Below are 23,952 nucleotides of genomic sequence, written 5' to 3' on the forward strand. Positions count from 1 at the left end.
TTTATTTATTAAACGAACGAAGCGCGCGTGTGTTTTAATCTACTAGTTAAAAATTTATCAAAAAAGAATCAATCTTAGTTAAGTCGATTTTAATTTTGGCAAATGCAAATATAACACAACGCGTTTCAATTAAAATCTTCGAGTTACGCAGCTTTCGACTTATTGAAATTAAATTTCCGAATAAAGGAGGCTTGACAATCGAAGATTCGACGTACAGAAGCTTTGTACGAAGGTAGAATTACGTTTACACCTTTTTAAAAATTATTATTTTGAGCTTCCTTTTGGAACTCATTTTATTCAACGTACACAAATGCGGAAGCTACAAACGTGGAAGATGGTGGCATTTACGTGTTCGACTGATGAAGAACGATTAGCTTGCTTTGATATGCGCGTGATCGAAGGGCGAAGAAGTATTAGGTTGTCCGAAAAGTGTCTTTCTTTTACAGACACATCTTTTACAACGATGCATCTTTATATAGACATGAAACCTAATCTATCGAACGTTGTGATCTTTATGTCGATAGCACAAAATGGATCATACGTAATTCGATAAAATAATATAAAACGGAAAATGTTGTGCATCCATTATTTCCTTATAAAACGGAAGAAACTTTTCGGACGACCTAATAGATACACGGCTTGCGTCGTCTTGCGTTATTAGAGAAAATACTAACTGTTAGTTAAGTTAAAAGACAAGAGACGATATCGAACAATTAGTTTCTCACATTTTGTGGCACGTGGCATAGCTATAGGCACATTTCGACTTGCAGATGTCTGGCTATTCCAAATTCGAGTTACAGGGGTAAAATAACAAATCTGGATGCGTGGAAAATAATCCGAGTTAAAGCGAGTTTTATTTCGACTTCTAGAGGTGTTCGCAGCGAAGCGACAAACACCAAACAAAAACAAAACAAACAAAACGAAAACAAAATTGTAATCTTGTAAAGTTATAGAGTTTTCGAGTTACAGAGATTCGACTATACGATAGTAAAAGAGATACTTTATTGGATTTAAGAAATATTCACCTATCGTACGGCACAGCCTATGATGATTAACGTTCAACAAATATTGACTACAGTTTCGTACGGTCCTTGTTCGAGACTATTAATAATTACACAGAAGTTTCTATTTCTTAACGAGTCGAATAAATGTATGACCCAATTACTCCGTGGAATCGGTTTAACCTTTCATTCAATTTTAATGACGTTCCATTCGTTATTATCAAAGTTTATTGCACCGCTGATTCAGCCCGGTTTGGTAATGATGGAAACTTTGAGATACATAGGTATGTATGTGTGAATGTGTGTATGTATGTAAGTCCGATAACTGGAGCAGCAAAATAATCCGAAAACTGTAGCAAAGCGTATTTTCCTAGTCGTCTGGAAATTTAAGGCTTGTAGTTGCGAAACAAGACAATAAATCTTAAACTTGGGGTATTTACATAAGATTGTTGTATTATGCTAAAGGTCAAAGGATAAATTAAGCCGTTCAAACAGTAACTCCCCTCCTGGATGATATTCAAACACTTGTACAAGTCTTTTAGGTACGAATATGTTACGTCTATTACACGAGACATTTGGAAGTTTCTTAAGACAGTGTAACGAGACTCGATTATCACGATTATATTGATAAAATTTGGAATGAAAAAATGAAAATATACATACAAGGTACAGGATATTTAATGTAAGCACACATGTTACAGAGATCATGAATGATACTTAAATAGTAAATTACCCATCGTATTAATAAGCCTGACGAAAGTATTCAAACACTTGTAGAAGTATTTAGGTTTGAATATGTTACGTGTATTACACGAGACGTTTTGAAGTTTCTTTAGCAATGTAATGAGAACGAAATCGACCATCATGATTATGTTGATAAAACTCGAAATCAGTGTGAAAATATACATAGAGACTGCGAGATATTTAATGTAAGTGCACATGTTGTACAGATCACAATTGCATTTAAATAGTCATTTAGCCATCATATTAATAAGCCTGATTATTCAGTGGAGCAATTACGCTATATATTAATTTTTTAATAAATATATGTCTACAGTAAATATCTTGTAACTTCTATATGCATCATCTAATTTGTTTCAGATTTTGCCAGTATGACATTGGTAGTTGCGTTCCATTACAGTGACGATGATGTTTCGAAATATTTTATATAACGCACACGATACATGTATAACTAAATATTTTCTATTGTAAGAACTAAAATATTTCTGCGGGCCATTTGGTTCGTTTTGAACAAATGCGGAGCTCCTATCGGAAATAAACTACTTATTATCTAATTTACAAATAATTTTCTATTCCATCCCATTTAGTATTCTTTTTCGCAGAAACACTTTGCGCAATAACTCGATGCCTACTTCCGTTTTGAATATTTCACGAAATTTTTTATTACAGATTCTCTGCATTAACGAAGATCCGTGTAATAGTTGGTGATGACGCGACACTTCGGCTCTTCTTCTTTTACATAAGTAATGACAGTTGATCTATAATCTGACGTTTTATTGCTGTGTTAGCGGAACATCGCCATAATCCTCGGACGTATAAATGTTATTTCGGCAACGTGCTCGCTAACGATGTCGACGGTGAATATCTGCCACTTCGGGGGGACGCGTTACCTTCACCTTCGGGTTATTTTTACGCACACAGAAGGAAACGTATTGCACGATCTCGTTATTAAGATAAAAATCATCACGAATGTTTCGTGAGAAAAACGTCGGGTATCTCGTTCTATACACGAGAAATGGTTGTGTAAAGTGGAACGGTACAGTGGTATTTGGAAAGACAATTATGGAATTTTTTTAAGATATTTATCTATTAACCTATGCTTTTTATATTTATATTATACTTGTTATTTTTATGTTATACGGTATTCCGTATTCTACTTTTAAAATTTGTGAAATTGTCACGAAGTACTCGACAATGGTGTCAGTGAAGTAGGATGAGAAAGTACTGAAAAATTATGTTTCTTTTAAACATGTAACATCAATTTCGTAGCTTCGTACTTTCAAATATCTCTCATTATTCTGAAAGTACTTGCGAATTGAAATACGATTGTTTTATCTCTGATGTTTAATCGGGCGCAATCTGCTTCTATGTTGCCTCATGTATTGATTTGTTCCGTCACTGAAACAGCATTCTCAATAACGTTATTTCTGTTGTTCGAGAAATATCTCGTAGTTTATAAATACATCGATCGTTGACCAAGCGCTCGTAGGTAAAACACGCAGGATTGGTAAGCTGGATATTTTTCAAGCGAAATTGGCTACCGCCAAATTTCAGAATATCGGTAGGAAAATAACGATGTTAGTATCGAGACATCGACTTTTCGCATCGATCATACTCTGTTTTACATGCTGTTAATCATTCCACTCGACACAGCATATTCCCAATCGAATACATTGCCAGGCAGGCAGCAGATATCCTGCAAGTAATGTGGTTTTTTCGAGAGCTGTACAACAGTGAAAATGATTAATATCGAAGTTTTGATCTAAAAAACTTAATGCAGAAAAATAATAAAAAACTATAAAAAATTCGGAGAGACTGTGTCATTGACCAATCGCCAACAGAAAATTTTTTATTTTTACGCAATGTACGAAAAACGATCGCATTGCATATTTATAGGATGACACAATACTCGGAACGTTCGAAATCTCGAGATGTGATCTTAATTAATTATTGTTATTACTATTCCTCGATATATCGATGTTTCCGTAAATTTCCAATCGATGCAATCCTGCATCTGCAATTTGCGACCTCGAATCGTGCATCACATTTGTAATATCGTTCTAGCTTGTATTAATTAAAACCGGTCTCAGACGATATATAGCAGGACGATATATAGTAACTATAAAAACTATTTATCGTAGATATCATATACATAATTAATTATGATTCAATTATACCAACTTTTGAATAATTTTAACAATATATAGTTTCATGTGACTACAAAAATTTGATACTATGAGAATGAAACTAGGATTTGTTAAAAAAAACCCTGCGTGAGATAGAAATTTTATTCAATTTCTATCAGTTCGTGTAGTTGTACTAAAAAAAATCAACTACACTCAGTGGAAAGTGAACTGTACTTAAGTGCATGTAGCTACTCGAAAACATCATCGAATTTTTGCAATCTTTTCACTGCGAAACCTAGACGTACGTGTCTTCGTCTACAAAATTTACACAAAACAATTGTTTAATACGCAAGACAATTCATTTCGAATATCACCTGCTACGAAAGAGGCGTTAAAGAGATCGTTGAATATCTTAAGACAAACGAAGGTTACTGAATTCCACGTGCACTAAAAAGATAATGCTCGTTCGGAAGCTAACTTTGTACTTATCCTCTTTCGCTTTCGTTCGTTTCAAAAAGTTGCGGGAAAACGAAAATCGCGCAATAGAAAAGAAGGAAAATTACGATTTCCTCGGAGCCGCAGTTCGCTGTTTCTAAACACTGTGCGGGAGATGGTGTGTGCGTGGAGAGCAGGCGTTTCTGCCAGAGCATGGGATTCGATCAGTTACCGGCGCAGGTCGTACAAATTGCTGGCGGCTGAATTTCATAATCGTGGAGGTCGATGCAGGGGAGGTGGTGGATATCGTGCACCCGGCTGCACCAGCGTGTTCGCGTTCCCGATGAAAGGAGAGACGCGTAGGCGTGGTGTAAAGGGGTGGAAGGCGTGGCCAACGGCGATCAATAAACCACCCCCGCTGGCGGTAGAGTTTGGAGGCGCGGAGGTGAGTCGTTTGGGGGTTGCAACGCGAACGGAGCACCTCCAAAAAGCGGTTTCGGTATCGTGGTGGCGGCGTGGAGGTGGCGATGGTAGTGGCAGTGGTAGTGGCGATATAGGGGTAGAAAGTACGTGGGGGTGGATGTACTCTGCCAAAGCATATCGATCCCTCCGGTTTTCCCTCTTCGCTCTGCGATCCTCTCTTCTCCGTGAGCTCTCGTCGAAAGTACCATGGCCTCTGGAATTACGCAGGAGACTTCATTCGTAACACGCAGTCACGTAACCGTCTGCACACGCAGTCGCTCGAGCCAGCCGACTCGTGAAAACTCTCCCCGTGCCCGTTATTAGCCTGTTTCCGTGTCCTCTGTATGTATACGTTTCCGTTGAAATCGTTGCGCCTTATTTTCTTTCTCTCGCAGCATTAATTATTTGTTATCGTTCGTTCGATTGCAGAACATCTGATTGATATTTCAATGGAAGAGTACGCAGGAAGATTATCATCCGCTTTTACCGATTTTCCGGCTTTTATGTCGCTTGCTGGCTAAGTAAAGGTACTTTGATGTAAAATAGGTAGTAAAGAAATAGAAATGGGAATAATCCGATAGTTTCGAAGATATAAATCTTTTGAAAATACGTAGGTAAGTAATAAACGACGTTTCATTCGGAGAGACGAATAATGTTAACGTAGCTGTTATGTCAGTTTGATTTAAGCGATATTAATCTATGTAACTAAGATTATTAGTACTTTTATAACGTGTTCAAAAGACGAAGAAGGATCAGGTGTCCTGGCGCGGCAGTGTATTCCGAATTACGCGTATGACATATTATAATTCAGTAATACTTAAAAAATCACGTTTTATTTCATTTATTTATTTATCCACGTAAGCGTCCTAGTTTTAGATTTTCTTTCGATCTTCCTTGATCTCCGATTACTTTATCGAGAAAAATTCTGCAAATCACGACGTCCACTCCGAGCTAACAGTTTATTCAGAGTTCGTGAACGCTTCTCGTTCTCTGTGTTTCTACGCAAGAGATTTCACACGGATCGCGTTTAGTCATGCAATTTTCTTACTCTGCAATAAAATACGAAGCGAAGTCTAGATGGATGAAGTCACACGCGTCATCGAAGAAGTCGTGCGACAGAATTGCATCGTTATTTTGACCTTGTGCGATTTCAGTATTTCTCGTATCCTTGATCTTCGTTCGTCCTGTGCTACGTTCTCGTCGAATAAAAAATTACGTGACTTCGCTGGTACTTCCAGCACGAAATCGCGAGGGAAACTATATTTAGCGATGTATACCGGGAGAAACTTTTATTTCCTTAAATTTTATGTCAACGAGGAACACGTTATTTGCTTCTCATTAGTGTAAAAATAGAGCTGCTGTTTGGTATAGCGATGGCAGGTGAAACGGTATTTTCAAAGCTGACTATAGATAGGATGTTCGCTATATATGATTATGTATATGCTATTACGATATGGGATTACTGTAGCATACTATCTTGTAATCTACAATTTTACTATCTCGATGTATCCCTGTTTATTCCACGTAATTCCCAGATCTTGACCTTGTTTAAATGAATTTTAATATGGAATAAAGTTAGACAACCAAACACTGTAATTAGAAAGCAGAAACTATTTTTTAATTTGTGTTAACGTATTCTTTGAAAAATAGAGCAGCTGAGCCTGATTGCGTGAACGACGTACACGTGAATGTGCATCATCATTCAGAATAAAATACAAGCCTAAATAATCATGTCGTATACTGCATTTCATTAATTGCTGTTACGTACTGTTACTTCGAAAATAATTACTGATTTCTTTCTTTGATGAGATTCGATCAAATGCAATTTAATAAAATTCAATTGGATTTAACAAAATATATTTTTTCCTTCTTCAATTTAATGGAAATCTTTAATTAATATATCATCCCATACGATAGTTCTTTGCTACTTAATTTGTTTTCCTAATATGTTTAAATATATCATATCTTAATTGCTTTCGTAGTATATGATTACTAAGTCCTAGTGACAGTGTACAATTATATTATCATTAATGTGACGAAATAGATATTCCGAGGTTGAATCATATACAACACCAGTGCCTCTCACATTAGATGCCTACGCTTTTTTAGATTATCTTGTTACGGTTAGATAATGGTTGTTACCTATAAATAGCCGATACTCTTCGTGATTCATGTGCGCTATTCAGAGAAAATATTTTAGAAAGTTATAAACATTAAACACTATTATAAAGCTATATATTATCCTTTCGGAACACTATACGTTATTCACCTTGTTAGATCTATTTTATATTTAAATACTATTAGGTCGTCCGAAAAATTTCTTTTGTTTTATAAGGAAAAAATGGAAACAGCATTTTCCGTTTTATATTGTTTTATCGAATTACGTATGATCCATTTTGTTCTATCGAAATAAAGATCACAATGTTCGACAGATTAGGTTTCATGTTTGTATAAAAATGCGTCGTTGTAAAAAATGTGCCTGTAAAAGAAAGACACTTTTTGAACAACCTAATACAATGATATTAAAATACTACAGTCTTTAACTAACCGAGGTCTTTAGTAATACTAATAATAATAATAATAATAATAGTAATAGTATTTTATTATATTTTATTACACGTATTACATTGTACGTATAATAGAACTATAACATCGTTTGATAATATGAAATACAAATACGTAGAGATATGATGCACATCGTTACATATGATTGCGAAATTTGTGTAATTTTTGGAAATTCGAAATAACGAAAATATCGTTTATTATATTTTGACTACGTTCCATGCGAGGAGAGAAATTTTCACCAGTCATTATTTATTTAAGAAAAATGAAAGTTCATATAGGATTTTACGTATCTGCGTAAAGATATCGAATAAAAGCTTTTCCAAGTCTGCCTCTTCTTGGAGTCTTAATTACCGGCAGTCTTGAAACTTAACGAGCAATCGAACATTAACCAACAAGGCCGTCTTTTCCATTACATTCTGCCTTAACCCGAATCTCCAAATTATAGTATTTTTTTTTCCATTTTCGTGTAATGGCTGATCAGGAGAGAGAGATTCGCTTCACGAATCGTTTAATACTCTTTTACGTTATATTTTATTGCATCGCGAAAATATTGCACACGAAATGGAGATGCGCTCGAGTTCACCGCATTCTGCTGTAACTGTGCTCATCGTACAAACCTCGAGTAACTTATTTCACAATTTGCTTAAGAAAAATCGCGATGCAAATTTCAATCTGTCTTTAAATCCGTATGGAAATTTATAAAATAACCTGTATGAGAATATAAATTAATAAATCTCGGTATATTTGGATAAGAGAATGAAAGGATACAAGCTACAAGAAATTTAAAAAGAGAGTTTTATGCTGATCGTACAGTTTCATATTTCCTCAGATATATATATATACATACGTGATATGGATTTAGATGACCATGACTCATTTCGAATCGATTTGCTCTGCCCTGAAAGCGGCACGTTTTATTTAAGTGTACGCCGTTCTTTCTTATTCGTTCATCGATCTCCCTTCATCCGATGCCCGTGATTCGAGTTATTGGCGTTTTCTTAAGACTAACGGACAGCTGAACAGAGACAGGAATTGTCGAATCCTGTCACGCAGACGTTTTGATACCATCACGGAATGACTCAACTCGTGGCGAGGCAGAATCAGACAGAAAGAGAAAGGTGGAGGGTAGGACGTAGAATTTGTATTTCTACGCTCACAATAAAAACATATCGTGGCATATATTATTCTGTGAATTGATAAAATGTATAACTTTTAAATTCTGTAACATATCAAGTGATAATATAATTTATAATTATATTTATTAATTATATTTTAATTATCATATTATAATTATAATTTCTAATTATATTATCACTTGCGATTATTTGTTACACGCTATGTTTTTATGATAATTAATGTATGTAATTTTAACGAAACCATTCAACGATAAGATACATGAAATATTAATGTTATAAATTGTAAAAGTACCGTTGCAAATTTGTGAGATAAATATTCAAGGTCCTTTATGAATATCGTCGTCAGCGTGTGTTGCATAAATAATTAATACATAGATGTGCGAACCTATAACTGTTTAATTATTAGCAAGTTAATATCATTGTCAACTTGTTACACACGGAAAAATTCAAATTTACAAAGCATTACTGAAATATTTCTATGGATGATTCGCATGATATTATCGAAGAATGCGAATCGTCCGATTTCTAATTTTTGACTTTGAGTAATTTTAAGATATGAGTCGATGGATTTGTTATTTTTCGTCGAAAACGTCGAAACGTAAGTACGCTCTACGATGTATCGCAAAACGTTCATGAAAACGAAATTCCATGGAGAAGCTGGCGGTATTCATCCATTAACCATCAGTCTTATCCGCGGTTTTACCTAAACCAATTCGTCTGCCAACTTTTGTACTATGTTAGAGGATATTTGCAGCTTTACAGTTCAGTCGCTGACTTTCGTCATTGAAAAATTTTCCCACAAGTGTGGCTGCTGTTAGAATATGCTAGAGGAAGAATAAAAGTAAATCAACATCGATGTATAAATTAGCTCGGTCTTAATTCTTATAAGTGTAAATGTGATGTAATTTATTCTTAACACAAAAGAAAAAATAAATAAAAAATAAGGAACACCACGATTAAAAAATTACTTTATCCAAGTTACTGCCAATGTAAATTATTCGTTCGTTTTTCCTCATTTAGCGATTGATATTATTTATACTTTTGCAAAAGTATTCTCTCGACTTAATGTAGATAAAAATCAAGCATAATAAAGTGTAACATAAATATAATATTATAATATTATAATCCTTATAAGTGTAAATGTGATGTTATTTATTCTTAACACAAAAGACAAAATAAATAAAAAATAAGGAACGCCACGGTGAAAAAATTACTTTATCCAAGTTACTGCCAATGTAAATTATTCATTCGTTTTTCTTCATTTAGCGATTGATATTATTTATGCTTTTGCAAAAATATTCTCTCGACTTAATGTAGATAAAAATTAAGCATAATAAAGTGTAACATAAATATAATATTATAAGTATAATAAATAGTGCAAAGTATATATATTGATTCAATAATAGGAATTCGTCGAGATACGTAATTGCTTTCTATTATTATATGTTATTAGCGATTGACCTTGTATTCGTTCTGTCAGATCGTGACCATTAACTCACTTTGCTAAGTCACTTTGGAACCGTGCGTTTTTTACCTATGAACATATGGCAACATAACATTTCTTACGTAGGAAGAATCCAGTGAAATTTAGATCCCTTGTGATTTTATAATTTGTCTAGCCCCGCGAAACCTTCATATTCGTGGCATGAAGCGAATTAACTGAACAAAAATTACAATACAGAATGGATGGAAGAAAACAGCGAGTGAATTTAATTCGAATCGAAGGATGAGAGGCAAGAAAGAAAATAAATGACGATAGTAAAGAAAAAGAATGACAGACTCGATTAACCGTTGCGAATTGAAATCTCTAGAAAACAGAGAACGGTCATTCGTTTTTGCAAGATTAGTACGTTTGAACGACGTTTATCATATATATTATAATACTCCGAATACACGGTTAGGTATAAAAATGAAGAAGCTATGCTACGGTAATATTATGGGAAGTTAAAACAGTATACGCTACAGTCTATAGGATAAGATGTCCGAATCTCGTCAGCCGGAAACTGTTTTAGCATTTATTCAAAACTAAATCAATTTCCTGATCTGAAAAAATTTGCATAATCACCTTGAACGCTTAGTAACGAAGATTTGTAATCGATGTTTCATAAAAGTTAATGCAAACGGTATATGAAAATAGAAGGAATATACTAAGCGTCACAAAAAATAAATGCCAGAATTACATACTTTGCATGTTGTTTGTTGTTACGACTTCGAATATTAAGAAACAACGTAGTGCATTAACCGCGAAAAAACAAAGCGCTAAGGAGGACTTTGGAAACGACGAATTCCTTCGTTCTTGTCGTCAAGTAACTGGCGGCACATTTCTATTTCAAATTCCAATTGCCATCTTCAGACTGGAGGACTTGCCAACAAAGATTGACAGAGCAATGAAATTAGGACGAGAATGAAATTTGAGAAATTACCTTATGCTAATTGTTAGATTTTTTGACATAGTTTAGAAGGTAAGTGTTAGTAAGTTGTTGAACTTATACTATTATTTTATAGCTATATACTATGTATATGTACTATAGATATGTACTATATAATATTACTTATACTGTATAGCAGTACTATAATATAGAGTACTATGTAGTACATATCTATAGTACATATACATAGTATATACCTATAAAATGATAGTATAAAGCAAGTTCAAGTGCTATAGCAGTACTACTACGTATTTTATAAATGCTACAGTATAATAGCGAAAAGATTATGAATTTTACCAAAAATTTAGTTATTGCCCCGATTCAGTCACATGTACATACATTCTATTTCTCATATGTTAACTATTCTCGTTCTAAGCTAGCGATAACGAAACAGTGTCATTTGTGTAATAACGTTCTACGTATTAATAAGTAACAAATACGAAATTTGCGTGAGCCGAAGAAGCCTATAATACGTAAGTACATAAATTACTTTCTTTCTATTATTTTATCTCTGACTTTGATATATGAGATTTCAGTTAGCTTTAACGCAAACAATATCCGAATCTATAGAAGTGATTTGTTCGCAGCGGAAGATTTATCAGTCACCTCGACTGCTCCCATAAACGAAACGCATACAATGGATAACGGTCGTGCAAAATGAAGATTCGAACGTCTCGATTTAATTAACTTTCACTTTATGATCTGCTGGCGAAGTAACGAAGGGTCCTCGCACCTATTACGTCAGGAAAGTGGGGCCAGAACTAATGAGCCTCACGACGTGCTCGTGTTCGCCATCACGATCCAGATTCGCGATTCCACGTGGCCGTCGATTCGATGCACACGTTCGCCCGATATCAAACGAAACGCTTGAAAAATGTATCATCAACGTCGGTTAGGCCGATCGTAGGTGTCCCTAATGATCGATCGGGCCCGAAATTAAATCGTGTGTTAACCGCTTGCGAAACCGCCCATTACGTCGAATCTCGTTTCGTTAATTCCATAATACCAACAAAGAGCGAGTCGATTGCATCGCGACGATGGTAATCGTTTGCCAGTCGACTAATGGGCTTTACGTAAGCGTACGTATCGTCGATGTAAACACGGTCGTCGCGCCGCTCGGGTAAATGATTGTTACGTTCCGCGAGAAGAAGCAATCGGGGACCAAGTTCTGTACTGTGACGAGAGAGCTACTTATATTCGCAAGCTACTAAAACTAGCCGCGATGCACGCGACATCCAAAGTATTTAACACTAGAACTACCGATAGTTAACACGAAGCTTTTTTCTACCAAAATCAGTCAAAATGACTAGTCTTTAAAAAATACGTAACAATAGAATATTTCTATATTTATTGATTTATTACTTTTTTGCAGAAGAAATTCCATGTTATGTAGTACATTTCTGGTATTATTAATCCATCTGGGACCGTGATCCCTAAACGAGGGTCGACACATTTATAACATTGTAGAACCAGTCGTTTTGACTGGTGTGGTATTTCTAGTGTTAGCATCTAGCGATCTAGCGATCGATCCAGAATTTTCCGGATAACTGATATCGTCATATCGAACGATACGCAGTAAAAATGTTAAAAACGTGTGCGAAATTGTAGAAAACGAGGAAACTGATTAATTGGGGTTCGATAAACAGATAGCAGGATCCTTTTACATTTTGACAAGTACCAGTTATTTTGACTGGTATTGGTATAAGTAATCTTGATACAAATTATTTTCAGTTTGAATACATAAAAAACAAAATAAAATTCATTATATTATTCTTTTAGTTATCGTTGCGAAAATCGTTACATCATTGCGGAAAAAATATAACACGAAATAGGAATTTGAAAATAAATTTGCAAACCAATCAATTCGACTGGTGTGATAGTCTAGTGTTAATTAGACAATTAGAACAATTAAAACAGGACTATGGATAACCGAATAGTTTCGACTATAGAGGTTCTCTAATTATTGTCCTCAAAAAATCCAACGAATCAGAATCGAAAGAAGAAACACGAGCTACTTGGCATGGACACGTTCTGAACCAAATGTATGTAGCAAACGAGGGTAGGCTAAATGGGGTCAGTTAAATATCTACTATCCTATTTACGATTGTATAACGGAAATTCTATGATGTATGAGGTACGACAAGGTACCTCTCCATTAGCACTTTCGCTTGTTGTTTCCATTTGAATAAAATCGTCATTGCCGCTGTCTTTGTCGCGATGAAGCCATTTCATTACATCAGTGTATTTGAAGTTTTTCTAGCGTTCCAGCATCTCACAAATCTACTTGCTTCGGATAATTTTCAATATCACGTTCCTGTTTTTTTTGCCGTCTGTGATCGTGATTTTTGTTAATCCTATTGCATTTACACCACTTCCGAGATTTTTAATTCTGTCGCATTTTGTTTCGATAGTTAGAACGCTGTTAGTTTCTTATCTATCGTAATAGGTTTTTATAATCGGAATTCGCTTAATCGTATAAGGGAAAAAATACATGTATGAATATAATATATAACAGTTATAGAAATCCATGTGTATAAACATTAATAAAATCTGTGTATATTCGAAGCAGAATTACATATTCGTTATTGGGAAATATGTTCGGATAAGCGAGACTCTACTGTGTTCGTACCTGAAGCTGATTAATTCAGAAGACATTTTAAGACTTAATTTTGAGAAGCTTTGCGTATGGAAGATGAGAAAAACCGTGAGGCAGTGCTATCGTCCTTATGTCTACGAAATAAAATAATATATCAACGAGCATATAAAAAAATATAAAATTTTCGATAGCCTTAAAATCTCGCAAGAAGAGGACCCTGAGAAAAAAATTCGTCCCACAATTAAAAGTAGCGCTTCAAGCAGTATAACTTTCTTCAACAAAATTCTTTTTATGCAAAGGTAAATCAAAAAGATATTTAGGTGTCTCTTTTCTCGTGACTCTGCACAGATTCTTACGAAACGATGCCTAAATATTTACAACGTATTTTAAATTATACGAAGAGAACCAAAGATGGAAGAAAGAAAAGAATGCGATAAGATGAACTTAGAAAGAATGTTTTAGCTAAGGTCAGTAGTAAGGGCAAACGAAGTTTCACCACACTAGTTCGTCAAGGGCGGATGGACGAAGCGAAAGAGGGGCTGAGGCTGAGGGCAAAGGGGAAGGAAACGCGTGCAATGGAAAAACCGTAGAACTCTTTAATGCGTACCTGCCAGCGGCAGCGTGCCACGGCACGTTCCCTTCCATGAAACTAAAATAAATTATTGTTCCAGCGTATTCGTTGCTCGCCGGGGTGCCATCAACCCTGCTGTCTCTCTTTTCATGCCACCTCCGTACACCCGCTGCCCCCGTTACACAGCACCGCGTACCTAATATAATATTCTAGGCAATTACAGTGTTTGCGGATCAAACAGAGGGACTCGTTTCATCTCCCCCGTAGCTCTCCTGCCCCTCCGCGCGACCGGCCAACCCTTGTTGCGTGTATAGGGGGTGGTGAGAATCACGCGGGTGGCAGACGCCGAGACAAGGGGCTGTCAGATGTGGCGGAACCGTTTTCTCTTTCCTCGTTCAACGAATCTATTGCACCACGCTGTCCACCGATCACATTTTTCCCTTTTTCTCTTCCTTTTTCCTCCGCTTCAGTCCTCGACGTACGCGCTTCTCGATTCTCGACGAACAGACGTTAAACTGGATTCGAAGAACGCGAGTCTAACGTGCCACGTGTTTTGATGCTTGTCCTTGGCGGCGGATAAGAGAGTTGATGTCAAATTATTACGCTACTGGCCAACTTCCCTAGAAGTTAAAGTTCAAAAATCAAGGATTATTCGTGATCTTTACAAATTTATGAAATTTATGGAAAGAAGTAGAAATTAACGTAGCCGTAAATCATAATAAATTTACGTAATCCATTCTATCGACTTTCGGCATACGATATTTTTGATTTTGGTAGTTTCTATTATTGTAATTAGTACGTTTGTCTGGTATATATTTTCGCGTAGAAGGAAGGGAGATGTTTAGTTTCCAAATAAAGTAGAAAGTCAAAGAACGAAAGTGAGTTTCTCCTCTGCGTTGTACGAGTTTGGGGCAGAGGTTAAATTTAATTTGAAACACGTGTCTAGTTCGAGTACTATTGCACGAACCAGGCGGAAGGCGCAGAAAAATACGAAGAAATTACATTTCTTCTTTTTAACAATTTTTACGTAAAGGTAGCGCGTGCATCCTCAGAATAAAAATTTCTGCCTCGAATGTTTTCTTTCCTTTCTTTTACCTTGGCGTTGGGAAGGTAATGGTATTTGAATGTACTTTCCGCAGATTTATCCTTCTTCCTTATCCGTATTAACGTTAAACAGTTCCTCGAGTGATACTTTTTAAATCTGTCATATTGCGCAATATCGCGGCAACTTTCTTTCGAGTAATTGGAAGATTCGCGGATGCGATGGAAATTTATTTTAAAAATAAGTTCTTTGCCGGAACCTTAATACGGCAAACAAACGCGGCAAAAAGTTTCATCGAGTCTGTTAGAAAGTCGGCTTGACTCTGTAATTTAAATTATATGATTTACAAGTCAAATGCAGTCTTCGTTTCGAAGTGTAAATTGCAGTTATCGTGATCGCAGTTTAGAAAGCGTTCTAAACTGCGACATGTTCTTTAATCGATAATGTGTGGTTGTCTCGCCAAATGTTCGGAGAATACCAATGTTTCGTGCGAAGAGCATATTGCTTATGAAAAATTGCCTGATATATTTGGTATTAAAAGAAGATCGTTTTTACGAGAAGAATTCATACTTATTCGGCGAGCAGTAATTTCTATTTCAATTTGCAACGTTCATTTACTCGGATATTAGGTGAAAAACGGCTGCATTTCCTTCTACCTACAATTACCAATTGAGTTGATATAGCATAACGAATGTATGAATAAAATAACGAAGAGCTAGACAAATATCTCGGAAATAAATAATGCACTTTTTTCTGTACATTAGCAAACAAATTACAGTAGATTATTTTCCCATAAGTGCTACAATTAGAGTACGACATTAACACTAGAACTACCGATAGTTAACGCAAAGCTATTTTTACCAAAACCAGTCAAAATGACTGGTACTTGTCAAAGTGTACAAGGGTGCTGCAATCTGTTTATCGAATCCCAATTATCCAGTTTCCTCGTTTTGTACAACTTCGCACACGTTTTTAAAATTTTTACTGTGTATCATTCGATATGACGATATCATTTATCAGGAAAATTCCAGGAAAATTTATTATTTATTATTTATTCAGGAAAATTTTTCTTTTATCCGGATGTACATTGTGTATTTCCTCCCTCCATTAGCATGTAACGTTTTACTCTTAAAATTTTACTCTCATAGCTTGATTTATTTATTTTTGGACAGTTCTAACTCAACAGTTAAGAAAACTAGTGAATTTAATCAAATTCAAATTAAAATTTATCAATTAAAATGATATTAAAAGATGCAATAAAAACTTTTAATAGTACAATGATAATCTTTCCACAAATTTTGCAATATTTTCCCACCGTATCTAACTCTCTATCCGTATCAAACCGTACCTACCGTATCTAGCAAGGTGATTAATGATTTCTTGCAGACAACACCGTAAGTGCAAAAATTTTAAAACGTTGTCTTTTTTAGCGTATAATGTCTTACTCACTAATGGAAATACCGTAATATAGAATTTAAGAGCAATTTCCATTGGTAAATAATTGCTAATAGTCCAAAATCGCCTCTGTACAAAACAATGTAAGTGCCATTAAGCGATAGATACGCTTCACGCTAAACAACACCAACTTTGTAGCAATTCTTGCGTTATGAAATATACTTTTATAACAAATACGAAAAGAACACCTTAAAAAAATATATTTTTTGTTTTTATATGAGTTATCTTTGTACAGTGCTTGGAAATTTAAATGAATGGGACATTCAATTTTCTCTACCAATAAGACGCACGTACAGGCTTTTCTACAAATACTATTCTTTTCCCGATGAATCTGTATTAGTGCAAAAAACAGAAAATTTTGTAATTCATTTAGATTATTGTACGTTTAAGATCTTACAATTGAAAATTTCGAGAATAATTCCAAATCAAAGAAGCTTTTTCTCTCTCTCAAGAAATCTGTTGTTTGCTACGTACAATGTTGTCTGCAAGGAGTCTTCAATTATTTTCCACATTTTCCTTACGTTGCTTGCTTTTCCATTTGTCCAGAAACGTTACGTCCCGTTTGTCTTCTACGCGAAATTGTCTCGCAATTTCACGATTATCCGTGCTTTTACAACGTTCTCTGTCACACAAAAGTTTCCCATTGCCGGCGAGGCGATTAAAGGCTTTCGTAGAAAAAAACGGAAACTCGAGTGCAGCCAGCGAAAGTCTGACGATGACGTTAAAGAGAGGAGAAGAGATTTAATAAAAAGGGAGTAGAAAAGAGGCAGAGAAAGAGAGGATCTGCTTCTACGGACGAATTACTCGTTGTTCGTTCTCACGTGCGAATGCCTGCGATTTTTTACCTTCTCCCGTGGCAGGATTTTTCCTTTTTCGTACGTAGAACAGGCAAACTGGGCGCTTGTTCCAGTTTTTAATTGCGCTGGAAGGAAATGCCGCCGCGGGCGGCAGACGTGGCCCAGTATCGTGCGATTTATATTCTCCTGTTGCGCCTTCTTGCCTCCCGTACCTACGTATAATGCGAGTCTTACCTCATCCAGTTCTCATAAGCTCGTTTCGTAGTTGCACGCTGTAGACGGACGAACACGTTCCATCTTGCGATTGTTCCGTGTTCCTAATTTACAGGTGCAACACGTGGGTGTGGAAATCGCTTCTGGCACCGCATTATGTGCAATTTGTAATGTGTATTCAGTGTTATAAAATTTCAATTTAATCGTCTGCGATGGAACTCTGGTTGAACGTGATATTTACATTTGATATTTCGCAAACGCCCGATACTTGAGTCCAAAAGCGTATCGCACTGAAGGAATTATGGGTACAGTGGAATAATACCATACAGTGGCCTCCTTGCTTATAAATATCTAGCACTTCGACATCCAAGGAAGCTGGAGTTCTATCACTCTTTGTGCTATCTTTGTCCTTGTTCGGTCGATTAAAAATATCTATCCGTTTTATAAGAACCTGTATAATACGAGAAGTTACTTGAAAGGACATTTTAACTAAAGAGGGCAACGTAGTGTGCTGAGAAAATGCTCATCGTAAAAGTGACACAAGAAGTTTCCATTCGAATGCGAAATATCATTTAAGATTAAAAAAGTACTTTTTAATACTCAGTTTGATATTTAGATCAGGTAGAATTAAAGTTAGTGGATAGGTAAGTGGATGTAACTTTTACGGGTTTATCGCTTTTTGAAAGAGTGTTCGTTTTTGCGATACGTTCGTTTGCGTATTAATATGCATAATTGTAGCTTTCAATCCCATTTTGGTATTTTTCGTGATGAATTTTAATAATAGGCTTGATTGATCCGCTAGGCTACGTTCAGATTCGTATTTATGTCCTTCGCGCAGCCTGTAATTGACGCTATTTATAAAGCGATGTAATGACTAAATTCGCTCGGCCAAACCTTTAGGCGATATGTTGGTCCATAAGCTGGTTTTCATTTCATATCGAATACTATATGATAACAATCTTCTATCAGCTATGGCTCACACGCCGTTCGATAGCTTCCGTTCTCTTCATTTATGCGATCGTATATTTTTCCATTCTGTGCCAATAATAAGGCGATCAATTGTTCACGAAATATGGCAATTCACAAAAACGAATATTTTTGACGCGTTGGAGAATTTGACGAAAATGGTGCTGCAAAATCTTACATGTGAACGTAGTGGTACATGAGTCAACGGAAGATTCGAATCGAGAGAGACTCATATTGTTGTACCTTGGAGTGTCAACGTTGTTTTGCTTTGCTAGGTTCAAAGGTAAACGAACTCTGGACAAAATATTATCGCCGTTATTTGTAATCGTTAACCAAAGTTACATTCGAACTTTTTATAATACCACCGGTCGGTACAAACAGACGAATGTACTCTCTAGGACAATCATTATAGCGAGTTATTATAGCTAGTCATACAGTCGAATAGCGAGCGTATAGTTGAACAGTAGCATTGAGCAAGCGAAGATTACGACCAGCATATGCTATCTCTGTACTTGTATTTAAAGTGATTTTAATATACACTGACTACTACAATTTTATCACTTGTGTCTTTAATAAACCAACACGTATAATAAACCACCTCATGAAGTTCTCCAACATCCTACTCACCTCATTCCAATGAATTTTTTTCGCTGCCAAAATGGTTTAACACTTTGACTGCCACGTCGGTCATATGACCGGCCAACGATCGGAATGCTTATACTTCTTACAATTGTAAAAATTGAATGAAAATTGACTGTTAGGGCATTTTGAATATAACCGATAAATAGACGATACTTTAAAATAAAAAGTGCCCCATTGAACAATTAAACATTTTTATTAGAACATCAATACAAAAAAAAAAAAAAAAAAAAATGAGAACATATCTTGCATCTAACGGTGCACTGTGTTTGCATCCATATCTTTGAGAGGTAATCTACAAATATTATTATAAACACAGCTTAGAAAATAATCGTAAATGCTGCTTTATAATCGTATAATTGAAGTTGGAAGTGTGAACATACCTTACTATTATATATAGAATAAGCAAATACTGTTTACTAATATCTTCTACACGTTTCAACAATATATTCTGGACGTTTTGCTTACGACGAAATAACGAATGCGAATGGTTTGTTGAAATAAACGAAGCCTTGTTATAATATGTCGTTATCAACTGTTACCCAATAAAATAAACGGTCCATTGGGGAAGAATGTTGTCTTACATCATCAATCTATTATTATTTTGCCATCATATGCTTTGAATAATAAAAATACTCCCGTGGCGTCCTGAGCGAAACATGTTATTTCGGCGTGGCAGTCAGAGTGTTAAGTGATGTTTTCTTCCACAACGGTGTGCAGCTCCGAAAATGCCTGGGAGATCGGTTCGGTTCAAAACCCGCGGGATTATTGGAGCGAGGAATCCGGAAATTACTGAAACGTTGGAAAAAAATCTCAAATAATGACGGAGAAAATACATTGTATTGATGAAGTAGGTGAATTTGTAACAGATATTTGAAAGAGAACAGTACTTTTCACATTCGACAGAAACGTATCAGCTTATAGGTATAGCACGATACTTGCAATAAGTAGGCCAGGAATACTTCAAATTATATTCAATTCATGTTTCTATGAATACAATTAAAAAGATAGAGTAAAATGATAGAAACAGGTGAAGAATTTACCTGTTAGGTTATTGAATTTATGTTAAAGGTTTATCTATCGAATATTACCTAAATCTAATCTAATCTGTATTATCTAATCTAAAATTTATTGGATAAAACAAAAGCTAAAAAAAAAAAAAGAAAAATAAAAAGAATAAAGCTGGATAAAACAATGCAAAATATTTGAAATATAAAACTAGTCGTAACTTTTAGTAGGCGAAATAAATTTTTTATACACATGAACCGTCTGTTTGACAGACGAGGAGGGGGAGGAAGGAGGATTACGAGACATTTGGTGCATAGATTTTAATTCATATATATTATAGGGCTATCGCCTTTTTAATAAATATAAATAACAAAAACAATTATCAAATTAATAAAAAACATAATTATACAGAAGAATCGAAGAGTGCTTGTGGAAAAAACTGTAAATACGAAGAAACTCTTCAGGAGGGAAACAAAACCGAAGCATTGACGTCCTTTAAATTCATGGAAATGAAAAGTGTATCTGTGGAAAAGCTCGTATATGCAACCTCTTAGCTGTAAAGAAGACTCCATTCGTTTAAATATGTAGCACAGACGAGAGCCCAGAAACGCTTAACTAACTTTTATTGACACTCATTATCTTTTTCTATAGTATATATGGTATAATATAGTATAATATATATTTTCTATAGTAATAACTGCTTACAGAGAAAAATTAAATCCATACTATACCACTACGATACTACTGCAGCATTCTCATCGCTATGTAGAACATTTTTCAATAAAAAATCAAAATTGTTCAATTTTAGCACTTACAACATTTTCTGCATGCATTCTTCAATTGTAGAATTACAAAAATAAACCATTTCTCATCTTTGTTTGCCATGCAGATTAGTTTCCCGGAAGATTCTCGGTGCATGAACATTGTAAAACACGTTCGGGTACCTGTTATTTCGGTACCCGAATTTGCGGGTGAAATTACAAATTGCAACTCTGACGTTACAATTGCAAGCATTGCGGACCTTCATACAGGCTCTATCCATCCGTGGATTTATCGAAGTATTTATCAAAATACCAGCTCGATTCGTAATTCATTTATCATTATTTAGCAACAAAATTAGAAAGCTACGGATGCATAAAGAGATCTCGAGACAATTCTACCAAGTTTTAAGTCTAATGTCAAAAAATTATGACATCTATCTGATGCTGCTCTGTTCTGAATCGTAGGAAACTCCACGTTTCTACTATGTAAATGTTTGTTTAATTTTCTCGAATTATTTACTTCGTCCCGAATTATTTTGTAGTCTTGGCTGATGTCGTTTATTGCACTTCGCGTTTTCATTTTTCTAGATGACTTCTGGTCAATGATGCTGTCCTTGATGTTCAGATTTCAATTCTTGTAGTTTGTCAATCGCCATCTCGGCGTAATTATTTCTTTTACGATAAAACTTTTTTCACTTTAAAATAATTTAATTCGCTTTTCTGTTCCATTAAGTTCCCAAACGAAATAACAAATATTTTATTTAAGTAAGTCAACGTTGTTCGTCAAAGATTGCTAGAAGGATTGTTAGTGTTTCGATAATTCTTACTGAGAAAAAGGAAGCGATAAGAAAGAAAGTTTCTGCGAAGCTTGCTTTAAATCTTCCAAGTTATGTGACACGCCAGTTTGCAGGATTTGCACTGGCGTGGCTGGCAAGAATTGGTCTGGGATAATCGGAGAGTCGATGACGACGGTCGAGGATTAATGCTATTTAATACTATTCTCCAAATGTAACATAAATTCATTGAAATTAATTAATCTGATGTATTTCTGATAAATTTCTAAATTTCTACTTTTCTTCCAATTTACTAACTAAATAAATTAACGACTAATTTTCAAAATTGAAATCTTAACTTACTTAGTTAGAATATCTGTAATAAGCGTAACTAAATTTACGGCGTATTCAGTAAACTTACCATTAGGATGGCTGTAAATTTCAGCTGCTGCTATTTGTCAGATGGCATATAGCAGGACAGGCGGAAATGGCTGCTACACACCACGTGCAACGGATCAAATGCTACAAAATTGCCTGATTTCGATGCCCTAACTGACTCATTTTGAGCGACGCTCATTATCCTGCAGAAACCTACAAAATAGATATTATTTTCCTGTTTGTAAACATATTGTCCATTAGTTAGTGAAACAACGTATTTGAATTTCTAATATTATATGTACTATATAAAAATTGTTTTATATTCACGTTTCTTATGCAGGGAGGATCACCCAAGAGATTAAACTGAAACATTTTTCACACCATCAATTATATCGGAAAATGTTTCAGATGAAAGTTGTATGGCTTCATAGAGGACATATTTTCATGTTTGGTTTTTCTGCAGAAGGAAAACAAATACAAAATTAGTGTTTTATTCCTTTCTTTGTCTTTCGTACGATAAGTTTTACAAACTAAAGGTTAAGATATCCACTAAATTAGTAGTTTTTCGACGTAAATAGGTTAATAATTTTTTATAGAGATTCTGGAATTGTGTTGATTAATGTATTAAGAAATATATGATTCCACTTAAAAAAATACAAAGTTTATCTTCGCACGACCTTACCTTAACCGCAGAAAAATTAACAATATCAGAACGTGCTTCCTTTGAAGCCATTCAACTTTTCCTTGAAACATTTTTCTTTTTAACTCAAATTCAGAGGCGACTCTCCCTGTAAACGCGACATTTTTCCTTTTTCCTCGTTTATTATTGCACTTTGGAACAGCGCAGAACATTTTCCTATATTGCAAATATAATTAAACAAAATGCAAATAATATTATGAAAATTGTTATTAAAATTATACAATTATTGACTTGTTTCTGTACAAAATGGTCCACATAAAGCGTTACATACAGTGGTAAAAAATAACAATAATTTTGATATTTTTTGGGAAAAAGTCATTGAAGGAACATTCAGCTTTATTTAAACGACAACCGGTTGTTAATAAATCTTTCAAAGAAATATTTCAAAAGATTAGTCGATTGGAACATATCAATTTTCAACTGTTCGATTACGAATCGCCATTGTGAATAATTACAAATTTTTTGCCTGTCAATAACCATTATCGATGACGGAAATTTAATTTCGGTTGTCAGTAACCAATATCGACCAGTAAACGAGTTTTATTGCGATATTTTATCAATAACCATATATACAGGGTGCTTCGTCTAACCAGAAACGGTAGAATATCCCACAAGGAATTAGACTTATCAGAAACATGTTCTAACGAAAGTTGTTTGGCTCGAAGGGGAACATCATGCAAATCGTTATTCTTTTGCAGATCCAGGTCAACTTTATTTTTTTTAAATAGGATTATATATTTCTTAATACATTAATTGATCCATCTTAGCATTGCCTATAAAAGATGCTAGTAATGTTAAAAAACTATTCGTTTAACAGATATTATATATACAGGGTGGTTGGTAACTGGTGGTACAAGCAGAAAGGGGGTGATTCTACGCGAAAAGGAAGTCGAAAATATAGAATAAAAATTAAAAAAAAATTCTTTGTTTTAATTTTTTTAAAAACTACAGTGAGATCCGTTATAACGAGACGTGATAAAGTGCACGCGTACCGAGCGAAAATGCAAAGTCGATTTTCTCGAAAACAAAGCCTCAAACGAAAAATGTTTATTCTATATTTTCGACTTCTTTTTTCGCGTAGAATCACCCTCTTTCCGCTGGTACCACTAGTTACCAACCACTCTGTATATTTATTTACTGATTTATTGTTCATATATA

General features: G+C 35.0%; 1 long non-coding RNA gene across 1 annotated transcript; it reads right to left on the reverse strand.

Moving 5' to 3' along the window:
- Positions 1-19,942: 19,942 nt before the first annotated feature.
- On the reverse strand, positions 19,943-22,570 carry LOC138178998 (uncharacterized). Its single transcript, XR_011172902.1, has 3 exons — positions 22,422-22,570; positions 22,138-22,307; positions 19,943-19,966 (listed from the first exon to the last, which is right to left on the reverse strand). It is a non-coding gene; the product is annotated as an uncharacterized LOC138178998 (long non-coding RNA).
- Between the last annotated feature and the right edge of the window lie 1,382 nt (positions 22,571-23,952).

The sequence above is a fragment of the Bombus flavifrons genome, chromosome 4 (genome assembly GCF_040668555.2).
Source record: "Bombus flavifrons isolate JBK064 chromosome 4, iyBomFlav1_principal, whole genome shotgun sequence".
Taxonomy (NCBI): domain Eukaryota; kingdom Metazoa; phylum Arthropoda; class Insecta; order Hymenoptera; family Apidae; genus Bombus; species Bombus flavifrons.